Source organism: Procambarus clarkii, chromosome 7 (assembly GCF_040958095.1).
Source record: "Procambarus clarkii isolate CNS0578487 chromosome 7, FALCON_Pclarkii_2.0, whole genome shotgun sequence".
In the NCBI taxonomy this organism is placed as follows: domain Eukaryota; kingdom Metazoa; phylum Arthropoda; class Malacostraca; order Decapoda; family Cambaridae; genus Procambarus; species Procambarus clarkii.
In genome coordinates, this window is record NC_091156.1 from 28,258,350 (window position 1) to 28,271,948 (window position 13,599).

Below are 13,599 nucleotides of genomic sequence, written 5' to 3' on the forward strand. Positions count from 1 at the left end.
ACACTCTCCCTCCCACACCACCACCACCAACACTCTCCCTCCCACACCACCACCACCACTAACACACACTCTCCCACACCACCACCACCACCAACACACTCCCTCCCACATCACCACCACCAACACACTCCCTCCCACACCACCACCACCAACACTTCCCCTGCCTCTCCCCTCAATGCCTCCCTCCATCAATCACTGTCTCCCATCCCTTCCTCAATGCCTTGGAGGTCGGTGGCCAGTTGCCATGTGAAGGCCCGCCTATACCAAAACAAACCCAATACCGACCTACGGTTATATTGACAGCCAGACCAGTATATGAGGCTCCAGATACCGGTCTCCCAAACTGGTCATATTTACCAGCAGATCGGTATAAGAGAGTCTGTTAAATCGAGTGGATACTGTACACAGGTTATATATAAGTTTCTGCATGTTTTGTTCACCATACCGAACCACTAATTTGGTATGGTGAGTCAAATGCAATAAGGAAATGCCACTTGCTGCCACTCCCTTCCTCAACAACACCTCACTCGCAACATTCCTCTTTTCACCATCCTGTTTTTGCTTTTATTCACTATATACAGACGTTATATATAAGTATCTACATGTTTTGTTCACCATAACTGTACAACAAAACTGGTATGGGGAGTTCAGACAATAGGAGAGGTTGCTACACAGTTATCTGACGGCTGCCTGTGTCGTGACGCTGAACCCCGGTTCATTCTGAACACAGCGATTTCACAACACACAACACCTTGCCTCAGCAACCGTTACTACCACTGTGTACTTCTACATACACCAGACCCTTGAGGCGTACCATTAGGTTTGTACAGGAACACAATGAGGTAACATATGGAAGGTATTTAAAGGCCATTGGGTTTTGTCATTTAATTACAAAGAATAGACTCTGACAATTAATAACATATTAACATACTCTATTAGGTAAATATACTTTCAATACCCAGAATAGACTCTGACAATTAATAACATATTAACATACTCTATTAGGTAAATATACTTTCAATACCCATAAACCACTTGACCTCCTCGGTCACCACTTGCACTTGTAACTTCCGCCTAAGTCCCTAATACGGAATGATTACTACAACGCTCCACACCTGGTTAGTCTTTCATTCAATACTCACATACTGCAGACTTAACTTGGTCACTAAGATCACATCAGGCTCTCGCATAGCTGTCTGCTACTCTTCGCTGCTGCCACAAACGGAGACCCCGGAGGACTTGCCAGTTCCACTCCCATAACCAGACTATCCTCAGCCAGCCATGGCCTCAAACATTTCACCCCGCCTCTCGAGGAAGGTATAATCCGATTAACCTTATCCCTAGAAGCGGTAACCTTGTTCCTAGAAGCCTGAGTCCTCTTTCCAGGAATTATTAGTTTGGCTAAGCAGCTGTGGTCTTAATCCCTTGACCTTTCATGGATATGTGATCCATAGTCTGTCTACTTAACATGTACTTCCAATCATCATTCGTTAAGTGTTGTAGTAATGATCCTCTAGCTAATAATCCCTCCTAACATGTAGATTACAACACCACTCCCCTCCTTAAACACACATATGTCCCCATATGCATCATTGCAATGGTTCCATTGGTGCAAGGACATGGAGGATGCACCCACCATATATGTACAACTAAAAATTCATCCAATAAGTTCATCATGCACACGATGAACTAATTTAAAATTTTCCCCGACATGACTCAAAACACTTCAACAACATATACATTATATTCACATCATAGCATAGGTAAAATAGTCTGTAATATTTTTCCCATCTCCAACAATGCACATATACCTAAACTGCTGACATATAATTACATACAAACATAACCATAAAATTACATGGACCAGAATGCTGGCACTTAAACAGAAATGACACTAGTCATTAATATATACACAACACATATATATCTAAGGTTCTTCATCCTTAGTAACAAGTTAATAACAATTTTACATCTTGCCCTGTACTGTTGACATAAGGGCTTACAATGATCACACAATGTTTCACTGGCCTCCTCCACAATTGGCAGCATCACTTCTCTTGTCTTCGTGTCCCATGGTTGCTAGGTTATAGATCCTCCATGACCCAGACAAAACCCAGGCTGTCCAGCCTGGTGAATGTTGTCAATGTCCCATCGTTGCTCTGAGCTAACGTGATCCTGGCCTCCAGAGCAACGGAGATTCCTACCCCATGGTTATGTTCCCTCGGGTCTATGCTGCCGTCTCGTTCCAGGGTACCAACCCCAGAACGCTGTAGATACCTCACAGCTCTCTGGACATCCTTCCTTGCTGTTCTCACCACAGCTGTAGCACATTACTCTAGGCCCATCTGCCCAGAGTGTGTCCACCTGTATTCACACCTTCCCGACCGCTGTACCTGCAAAATATTCCCTCAGAGCCCCCTGGCTCGATCCCATTATTACATGACACCCCCTCGGCTCTTTACTCTCTCCCCGTATATAGCCTGAGTGCAGCTGCAAAGCCATTGCAGCTGGCCCTTATCCTTGCTTTGATGTCAGGGGGTGAATTTCCCCTATAACGTCACGTTGGCTTCACTTCCTCCCCCCCCTTTTTTTTCTAGAATTACTGAGTGTAGCCTCATGGTTTCCCTTCTACTCTACCTGAAGCTCTGTGACATGATCCCGGGGGACCTTCCCAAGCCTAACACTCAGTAATGGTGCCGATGAGGTAATATACAGTATATACATGCACATACATTATCACAATAAATACCTCATTAAAATAATTTCACAACTAATGTCACTAACGCATCATACTGCCACTGGCTCGCCTCTAGCGAGATTCCTGTAACAACTTAATTAATGAGAAATTAGTATATCTACTTGGCTCGCCCACTGCAACCACCAACACCTGAAATTTTGAAATTCTACATTGTAATCTTATCCATAAGACTTACCCACTCTGACTTATTTAATGAAAATTTTAATGAAAATAATGAATTTTTATTAGTCTTTTATGAGTCTTGCTAGATATATCGACTCGGCTCGCCTACTGCAGCCACCAACTCCTGCAATTATCCACATTGCATCTTATCCATACGACTTACCCACTCCGACACCTTATCACCTCTGGCCATCCCAACCACTGATAACCTCAATATAACGCCACACATCCTCACAACCACTTCCTGCGTCCTAACGCACCGACCTTGCTACGCCAATACTCACCTTACCAACCACTACCTGGCGCCCCTGCGCCACCATATACTCCACAACACCACACTCCATACCAGGCGTCCAAACGCCACTACACTACACCACCCAATGACGTCCCCAACGCCATCAACACTCGGCGTCTCTAACGCCATCAACACAACACACGGCGTCCCCAACACCATCAACACAACACACGGTGTCCCCAACGCCCTCAACACCACACACGGCATCTCCAATGATCTCAACACCGCACACGGCGTCTCCAGTGCTCTCAACACCGCACACGGCGTCTCCAACGCCCTCAACACCACACACAGCGTCCCCAACGCCATCAACACAACACACGGCGTCCCCAACGCCCTCAACACCACACACGGCGTCTCCAATGCCCTCAACACCACACACGGCGTCCCCAACGCCATCAGCACAACACCCGGCGTCCCCAACGCCATCAACACAACACCCGGCTTCCCCAACGCCATCAACACAACACCCGGCTTCCCCAACGCCATCAACACAACACCCGGCTTCCCCAACGCCATCAACACAACACCCGGCGTCCCCAACGCCATTAACACAACACCCCTGTTCTCTGGTAATCCGTTAATTACCTAACCCACACTCGTCAGGTATAATTTCTTGTGTAGTGGCCACCCACCACACTCTACCACCTGCGTTAACATACTTCAACGCTAATGTCTACAATACACCCAGCGTTACAACAACCAGTAATGCTACACATGCTACACCTTGGTGCTACAATGCCAACAGTGTCATGCACTATACTACATCCATGATATCAACAGTCAAAACATGCACATTTCACTACAGTAAATACTATGCATTACGCTGGCGTTTATTAAGCCACTACACGTGCATTACACTACACACCCCGGCGTACAAACGCCAATACTCAACCATGCAAGTGCAAAGACGTGCTACTAAGTGGCTCCCAGAACTGACGGGCAAGAGCTACGAGGAGAGGTTAGAGGCATTAAATATGCCAAAACTAGAAGACAGAAGAAAAAGAGGTGATATGATCACTACATACAAAATAGTAACACGAATTGATAAAATCGATAGGGAAGATTTCTTGAGACCTGGAACTTTAAGAACAAGAGGTCATAGATTTAAACTAGCTAAACACAGATGCCGAAGAAATATAAGAAAATTCACTTTCGCAAACAGAGTGGTAGACGGTTGGAACAAGTTAGGTGAGAAGGTGGTGGATGCCAAGACCGTCAGTAGTTTCAAAGCGTTATATGACAAAGAGTGCTGGGAAGACGGGACACCACGAGCGTAGCTCTCATCCTGTAACTACACTTAGGTAATTACACTTGGGTAATAGATGAAAAAATGAGAAAGACGAGAACAAAAATGAGAAAGATGAAAGCAACAAGGAGAAAGATAAAGGCAATACCGAGAAAGAATGCGGAAACAAGAAAGTTGGATAAAGAAAACACAGACTGCCCCAAAACAGAGTGGCCAAGGCATGCATAGGTACAAACAACCAGAATAATATCACAGATTTAAATATTTGCAGATATTATGCATAAGGAAAGTGCAGATATGGAACCAGGGGCATGGAATGCGCATTCATGCATCCATTAAAAATGCCGAAACATGTTAGGGAAGAGCAGATGTTATTTTGGAACATAGTGGATATATTTCCATCCTAAGCTATGCAAACTCTCAATTAATGAGAGGGAATGGTACGATCTTCAGTGCCCTGATTTCCACGTGAGAGATACATAGCGCTATATAAGAGAGGAAGTCCAATATAATTGCCCTGGAAGTTTTTTAGAGATGAGCAGAAACAGAAAGAGGAACAGGCAGGCAGAAACGTTGCAGGAGTATGGATGGGGGAGGGGAAATGTCCAAGCTTGGACTACAATTTGTCATCAAGCGTACATGTACTACACCCCCAACTACACAGAAACTACCACACTCCCAAGTACTGTACCACTACCAAAACTGGACAAACCATTGCCAGAACAGCACACCCTGGGTTAGGGTGGAGAAGAAGGAGAACTACCAAAACCCCCCAGAAGTGAGATAATATGGAAAATCATTTATATTTGCAAACATACAAGGCCTAAAGTCAAAATCAAGAAATAAAGTTAAGTTCATGAATGGCCTCCTATTAGAGTCAAACTCAATATTTGGGGTATTCACAGAAATTCATACAAAAGATTACATGGATAGTGAAATCTGGATTCCAAAATATAATTTATATAGATGTGATAGAGAAACTAGGTTAAATAGAGGAGTAGGGTTGTATATTAAAGAGGATCTGGTATGCACAGAGCTACTAAACTCAACTAATGAAGTGGTAGAGGTACTTGAAATTAAGGTGGAAAAATTAAACCTTATTATTATCCTAATATATAAACCGCCAGATACAACGGTTGAGGAATTCACAGAGCTGATGCACAAAATAAAGAACAAACTTGATAACCAAGCAAACCCAGCTCCAAATACAGGTATTATCTTCCTTGGAGATTTCAATATACCAAGTCTAAGATGGAGAATGGCAAACAAAAATATCATAGCAAAGAACACCACTGACACCAAAAGAATTCGCTTGACACCACTGACACCACCAGACGTCTCTGGCACCATTCCCCACCACTGACACTATCCCCCCACACCCAGACTTCTCTTGACACTATCCCCTACCACTGACACCACCAGACTTCTCTTGACATCATCGCCCACCACTGACACCACCAGACTTGACACCATCCCCCAACCACTGACACACCAGACTTCTCTGACACCATCCCCCACCACTGACACCACCAGACTTCTCTTGACACCATCCCCCACCACTGACACCATCCCCCAATTACTGACACCATTCTCCACCAATGACACCACCAGAATTTTCTGACACCATCCCCCACCACCAGACATCTCTTGACACCATCCCCAACCACTGACACCACTAGACTTCTCTGACACCATCCCCACCACTGACACCAGACGTCTCTGACACGATCCCCCACCACCAGACTTCTCTTGACACCATCCCCCCACCGCTGACACCTTCCCCCCACCACTGACACCTTCCCCCCACCACTGACACCTTCCCCCCACCACTGACACCATCCCCCACCACAAAACTTCTCTTGACATCATCCCCCACTACTGACACCACCAAACTTCTCTGACACCACCCCCACCAAAGACACCATTTCCTACCACCAGACTTCTCTGGCACCACTCCCCACCAAAGACACCATCCCCCTACCACCAGATTTCTCTGATACCACCCCCCTCCACTGACACCACCATTTATTATGAATTCTTCATTTTGACTTCGTAATATAATAAAGCAATGTTAAAAGCAACTGAAATGGTAAAATATTCTCGAGTTTAGTATGGGCTGCATTGAGGCAGCAGCGGGGAGCTACGGGGGGGAGGGGGGGGGGCAGCTGTCAGCTGGTCACTCATGCCAGACTTGGAGGCGTCTCATTCAACATACCCGGCACTCCCATAAAGGCTAGCTGACTTTCTAACCCCCCTAATACATCCCCTTACCCACTGACACACCCATTTATTATGAATTCTTCATTTTGACTATGGAATATGATTGAGTGATGTGTTAAAAACAACTGAAATGGTAATATTTTCTCAGCTAATTTGGTGAAAAGCAGACAGGGAGTGAACTATTGAGGTGGAGCATGGAGGCACAAGCCATGTGTTGCCAACTAGCTGATAACTGATAACTTAGAGCTCACCACTGCCTCCCCTGACAACACCTGACACCACCTGCCTCCCCTGACAACACCTGACACCACCTGCCTCCCCTGACAACACCTGACACCACCTGCCTCCCCTGACAACACCTGACACCACCTGCCTCCCCTGACAACACCTGACACCACCTGCCTCCCCTGACACCACCTGACACCACCTGCCTCCCCTGACACCACCTGACACTACCTGCCTCCCCTGACAACACCTGACACCACCTGCCTCCCCTGACAACACCTGACACCACCTGCCTCCCCTGACAACACCTGACACCACCTGCCTCCCCTGACAACACCTGACACCACCTGCCTCCCCTGACAACACCTGACACCACCTGCCTCCCCTGACAACACCAGACACCACCTGCCTCCCCTGACAACACCTGACACCACCTGCCTCCCCTGACAACACCTGACACCACCTGCCTCCCCTGATAACACCTGACACCACCTGCCTCCCCTGACAACACCTGACACCACCTGCCTCCCCTGACAACACCTGACACCACCTGCCTCCCATGACAACACCTGACACCACCTGCCTCCCCTGACAACACCTGACACCACCTGCCTCTCCTGACAACACCTGACACCACCTGCCTCCCCTGACAACACCTGACACCACCTGCCTCCCCTGACAACACCTGACACCACCTGCCTCCCCTGACAACACCTGACACCACCTGCCTCCCCTGACAACACCTGACCCCACCTGCCTCCCCTGACAACACCTGACACCACCTGCCTCCCCTGACACCACCTGACACTACCTGCCTCCCCTGACAACACCTGACACCACCTGCCTCCCCTGACAACACCTGACACCACCTGCCTCCCCTGACAACACCTGACACCACCTGCCTCCCCTGACAACACCTGACACCACCTGCCTCCCCTGACAACACCTGACACCACTTGCCTCCCCTGACACCACCTGCCTCCCCTAACACCACCTGCCTCCCCTGACAACACCTGACACCACCTGCCTCCCCTGACAACACCTGACACCACCTGCCTCCCCTGACACCACCTGACACTACCTGCCTCCCCTAACACCACCTGCCTCCCCTGACACCACCTGCCTCCCCTGACAACACCTGACACCACCTGCCTCCCCTGACAACACCTGACACCACCTGCCTCCCCTGACAACAACTGACACCACCTGCCTCCCCTGACAACACCTGACACTACCTGCCTCCCCTGACAACACCTGACACTACCTGCCTCTCCTGACACCACCTGCCTCCCCTGACAACACCTGACACCACCTGCCTCCCCTGACAACACCTGACACCACCTGCCTCCCCTGACAACACCTGACACCACCTGCCTCCCCTGACAACACCTGACACTACCTGCCTCCCCTGACACCACCTGTCTCCCCTGACAACACCTGACACCACCTGCCTCCCCTGACAACACCTGACACTACCTGCCTCCCCTGACACCACCTGTCTCCCCTGACAACACCTGACACCACCTGCCTCCCCTGACAACACCTGACACTACCTGCCTCCCCTGACACCACCTGCCTCCCCTGACAACACCTGACACTACCTGCTTCCCCTGACACCACCTGTCTCCCCTGACAACACCTGACACCACCTGCCTCCCCTGACAACACCTGACACCACCTGCCTCCCCTGACAACACCTGACACCACCTGCCTCCCCTGACAACACCTGACACCACCTGCCTCCCCTGACACCACCTGACACCACCTGCCTCCCCTGACACCACCTGACACTACCTGCCTCCCCTGACAACACCTGACACCACCTGCCTCCCCTGACAACACCTGACACCACCTGCCTCCCCTGACAACACCTGACACCACCTGCCTCCCCTGACAACACCTGACACCACCTGCCTCCCCTGACAACACCTGACACCACCTGCCTCCCCTGACAACACCAGACACCACCTGCCTCCCCTGACAACACCTGACACCACCTGCCTCCCCTGACAACACCTGACACCACCTGCCTCCCCTGATAACACCTGACACCACCTGCCTCCCCTGACAACACCTGACACCACCTGCCTCCCCTGACAACACCTGACACCACCTGCCTCCCATGACAACACCTGACACCACCTGCCTCCCCTGACAACACCTGACACCACCTGCCTCTCCTGACAACACCTGACACCACCTGCCTCCCCTGACAACACCTGACACCACCTGCCTCCCCTGACAACACCTGACACCACCTGCCTCCCCTGACAACACCTGACACCACCTGCCTCCCCTGACAACACCTGACCCCACCTGCCTCCCCTGACAACACCTGACACCACCTGCCTCCCCTGACACCACCTGACACTACCTGCCTCCCCTGACAACACCTGACACCACCTGCCTCCCCTGACAACACCTGACACCACCTGCCTCCCCTGACAACACCTGACACCACCTGCCTCCCCTGACAACACCTGACACCACCTGCCTCCCCTGACAACACCTGACACCACTTGCCTCCCCTGACACCACCTGCCTCCCCTAACACCACCTGCCTCCCCTGACAACACCTGACACCACCTGCCTCCCCTGACAACACCTGACACCACCTGCCTCCCCTGACACCACCTGACACTACCTGCCTCCCCTAACACCACCTGCCTCCCCTGACACCACCTGCCTCCCCTGACAACACCTGACACCACCTGCCTCCCCTGACAACACCTGACACCACCTGCCTCCCCTGACAACAACTGACACCACCTGCCTCCCCTGACAACACCTGACACTACCTGCCTCCCCTGACAACACCTGACACTACCTGCCTCTCCTGACACCACCTGCCTCCCCTGACAACACCTGACACCACCTGCCTCTCCTGACAACACCTGACACCACCTGCCTCCCCTGACAACACCTGACACCACCTGCCTCCCCTGACAACACCTGACACTACCTGCCACCCCTGACAACACCTGACACCACCTGCCTCCCCTGACAACACCTGACACTACCTGCCTCCCCTGACACCACCTGTCTCCCCTGACAACACCTGACACCACCTGCCTCCCCTGACAACACCTGACACTACCTGCCTCCCCTGACACCACCTGTCTCCCCTGACAACACCTGACACCACCTGCCTCCCCTGACAACACCTGACACTACCTGTCTCCCCTGACACCACCTGTCTCCCCTGACAACACCTGACACCACCTGCCTCCCCTGACAACACCTGACACCACCTGCCTCCCCTGACAACACCTGACACTACCTGCCTCCCCTGACACCACCTGCCTCCCCTGACAACACCTGACACCACCTGCCTCCCCTGACAACACCTGACACCACCTGCCTCCCCTGACAACACCTGACACCACCTGCCTCCCCTGACACTACCTGCCTCCCCTGACACCACCTGTCTCCCCTGACACCACCTGACACCACCTGCCTCCCCTGACAACACCTGACACTACCTGCCTCCCCTGACACCACCTGCCTCCCCTGACAACACCTGACACCACCTGCCTCCCCTGACAACACCTGACACCACCTGCCTCCCCTGACAACACCTGACACCACCTGCCTCCCCTGACAACACCTGACACCACCTGCCTCCCCTGACACCACCTGACACTACCTGCCTCCCCTGACAACACCTGCCTCCCCTGACAACACCTGACACCACCTGCCTCCCCTGACAACACCTGCCTCCCCTGACAACACCTGACACCACCTGCCTCCCCTGACACTACCTGCCTCCCCTGACACCACCTGTCTCCCCTGACACCACCTGACACCACCTGCCTCCCCTGACAACACCTGACACTACCTGCCTCCCCTGACACCACCTGCCTCCCCTGACAACACCTGACACTACCTGCCTCCCCTGACACCACCTGCCTCCCATGACAACACCTGACACCACCTGCCTCCCCTGACACCACCTGACACTACCTGCCTCCCCTAACACCACCTGCCTCCCCTGACAACACCTGACACCACCTGCCTCCCCTGACAACACCTGACACCACCTGCCTCCCCTGACAACACCTGACACCACCTGCCTCCCCTGGCAACACCTGACACCACCTGCCTCCCCTGACAACACCTGACACTACCTGCCTCCCCTGACAACACCTGACACTACCTGCCTCTCCTGACACCACCTGCCTCCCCTGACAACACCTGACACCACCTGCCTCCCCTGACAACACCTGACACCACCTGCCTCCCCTGACAACACCTGACACTACCTGCCTCCCCTGACACCACCTGCCTCCCCTGACAACACCTGACACCACCTGCCTCCCCTGACAACACCTGACACCACCTGCCTCCCCTGACACTACCTGCCTCCCCTGACACCACCTGTCTCCCCTGACACCACCTGACACTACCTGCCTCCCCTGACAACACCTGACACTACCTGCCTCCCCTGACACCACCTGTCTCCCCTGACAACACCTGACACCACCTGCCTCCCCTGACAACACCTGACACTACCTGCCTCCCCTGACACCACCTGTCTCCCCTGACAACACCTGACACCACCTGCCTCCCCTGACAACACCTGACACCACCTGCCTCCCCTGACAACACCTGACACTCCTGACACCACCTGTCTCCCCTGACAACACCTGACACCACCTGCCTCCCCTGACAACACCTGACACTACCTGCCTCCTCTGACACCACCTGTCTCCCTGACAACACCTGACACCACCTGCCTCCCCTGACAACACCTGACACCACCTGCCTCCCCTGACAACACCTGACACCACCTGCCTCCCCTGACAACACCTGACACTACCTGCCTCCCCTGACACCACCTGTCTCCCCTGACAACACCTGACACCACCTGCCTCCCCTGACACCACCTGACACTACCTGCCTCCCCTGACAACACCAGACACCACCTGCCTCCCCTGACAACACCTGACACCACCTGCCTCCCCTGACAACACCTGACACCACCTGCCTCCCCTGACAACACCTGACACCACCTGCCTCCCCTGACAACACCTGACACAACCTGCCTCCCCTGACAACACCTGACACCACCTGCCTCCCCTGACACCACCTGACACTACCTGCCTCCCCTAACACCACCTGCCTCCCCTGACAACACCTGACACCACCTGCCTCCCCTGACAACACCTGACACCACCTGCCTCCCCTGACGCCACCTGACACTACCTGCCTCCCCTAACACCACCTGCCTCCCCTGACAACACCTGACACCACCTGCCTCCCCTAACAACACCTGACCCCACCTGCCTCCCCTGACAACACCTGACACTACCTGCCTCCCCTGACAACACCTGACACTACCTGCCTCTCCTGACACCACCTGCCTCCCCTGACAACACCTGACACCACCTGCCTCCCCTGACAACACCTGACACCACCTGCCTCCCCTGACAACACCTGACACCACCTGCCTCCCCTGACAACACCTGACACCACCTGCCTCCCCTGACAACACCACCTGCCTCCCCTGACAACACCTGACACCACCTGCCTCCCCTGACAACACCTGACACTACCTGCCTCCCCTGACACCACCTGTCTCCCCTGACAACACCTGACACCACCTGCCTCCCCTGACAACACCTGACACTACCTGCCTCCCCTGACACCACCTGTCTCCCCTGACAACACCTGACACCACCTGCCTCCCCTGACAACACCTGACACTACCTGCCTCCCCTGACACCACCTGTCTCCCCTGACAACACCTGACACCACCTGCCTCCCCTGACAACACCTGACACCACCTGCCTCCCCTGACAACACCTGACACTACCTGCCTCCCCTGACACCACCTGCCTCCCCTGACAACACCTGACACCACCTGCCTCCCCTGACAACACCTGACACCACCTGCCTCCCCTGACACTACCTGCCTCCCCTGACACCACCTGTCTCCCCTGACACCACCTGACACCACCTGCCTCCCCTGACAACACCTGACACTACCTGCCTCCCCTGACACCACCTGTCTCCCCTGACAACACCTGACACCACCTGCCTCCCCTGACAACACCTGACACTACCTGCCTCCCCTGACACCACATGTATCCCCTGACAACACCTGACACCACCTGCCTCCCCTGACAACACCTGACACTACCTGCCTCCCCTGACACCACCTGCCTCCCCTGACAACACCTGACACCACCTGTCTCCCCTGACAACACCTGCCTCCCCTGGCAACACCTGACACCACCTGCCTCCCCTGACACTACCTGCCTCCCCTGACACCACCTGCCTCCCCTGACAACACCTGACACCACCTGCCTCCCCTGACAACACCTGACACCACCTGCCTCCCCTGACACTACCTGCCTCCCCTGACACCACCTGTCTCCCCTGACACCACCTGCCTCCCCTGACAACACCTGACACTACCTGCCTCCCCTGACACCACCTGTGTCCCCTGACAACACCTGACACCACCTGCCTCCCCTGACAACACCTGACACTACCTGCCTCCCCTGACACCACCTGTCTCCCCTGACACCACCTGCCTCCCCTGACAACACCTGACACTACCTGCCTCCCCTGACAACACCTGACACCACCTGTCTCCCCTGACAACACCTGCCTCCCCTGGCAACACCTGACACCACCTGCCTCCCCTGACACTACCTGCCTCCCCTGACACCACCTGCCTCCCCT

At 53.4% G+C, this 13,599-nt stretch overlaps 1 long non-coding RNA gene across 1 annotated transcript in view; it reads left to right on the plus strand.

Moving 5' to 3' along the window:
• LOC138357332 (uncharacterized) overlaps positions 1–13,599 on the plus strand; it is a 201,856-nt gene that overhangs the window by 79,706 nt on the left and 108,551 nt on the right. The window lies entirely within an intron of this gene.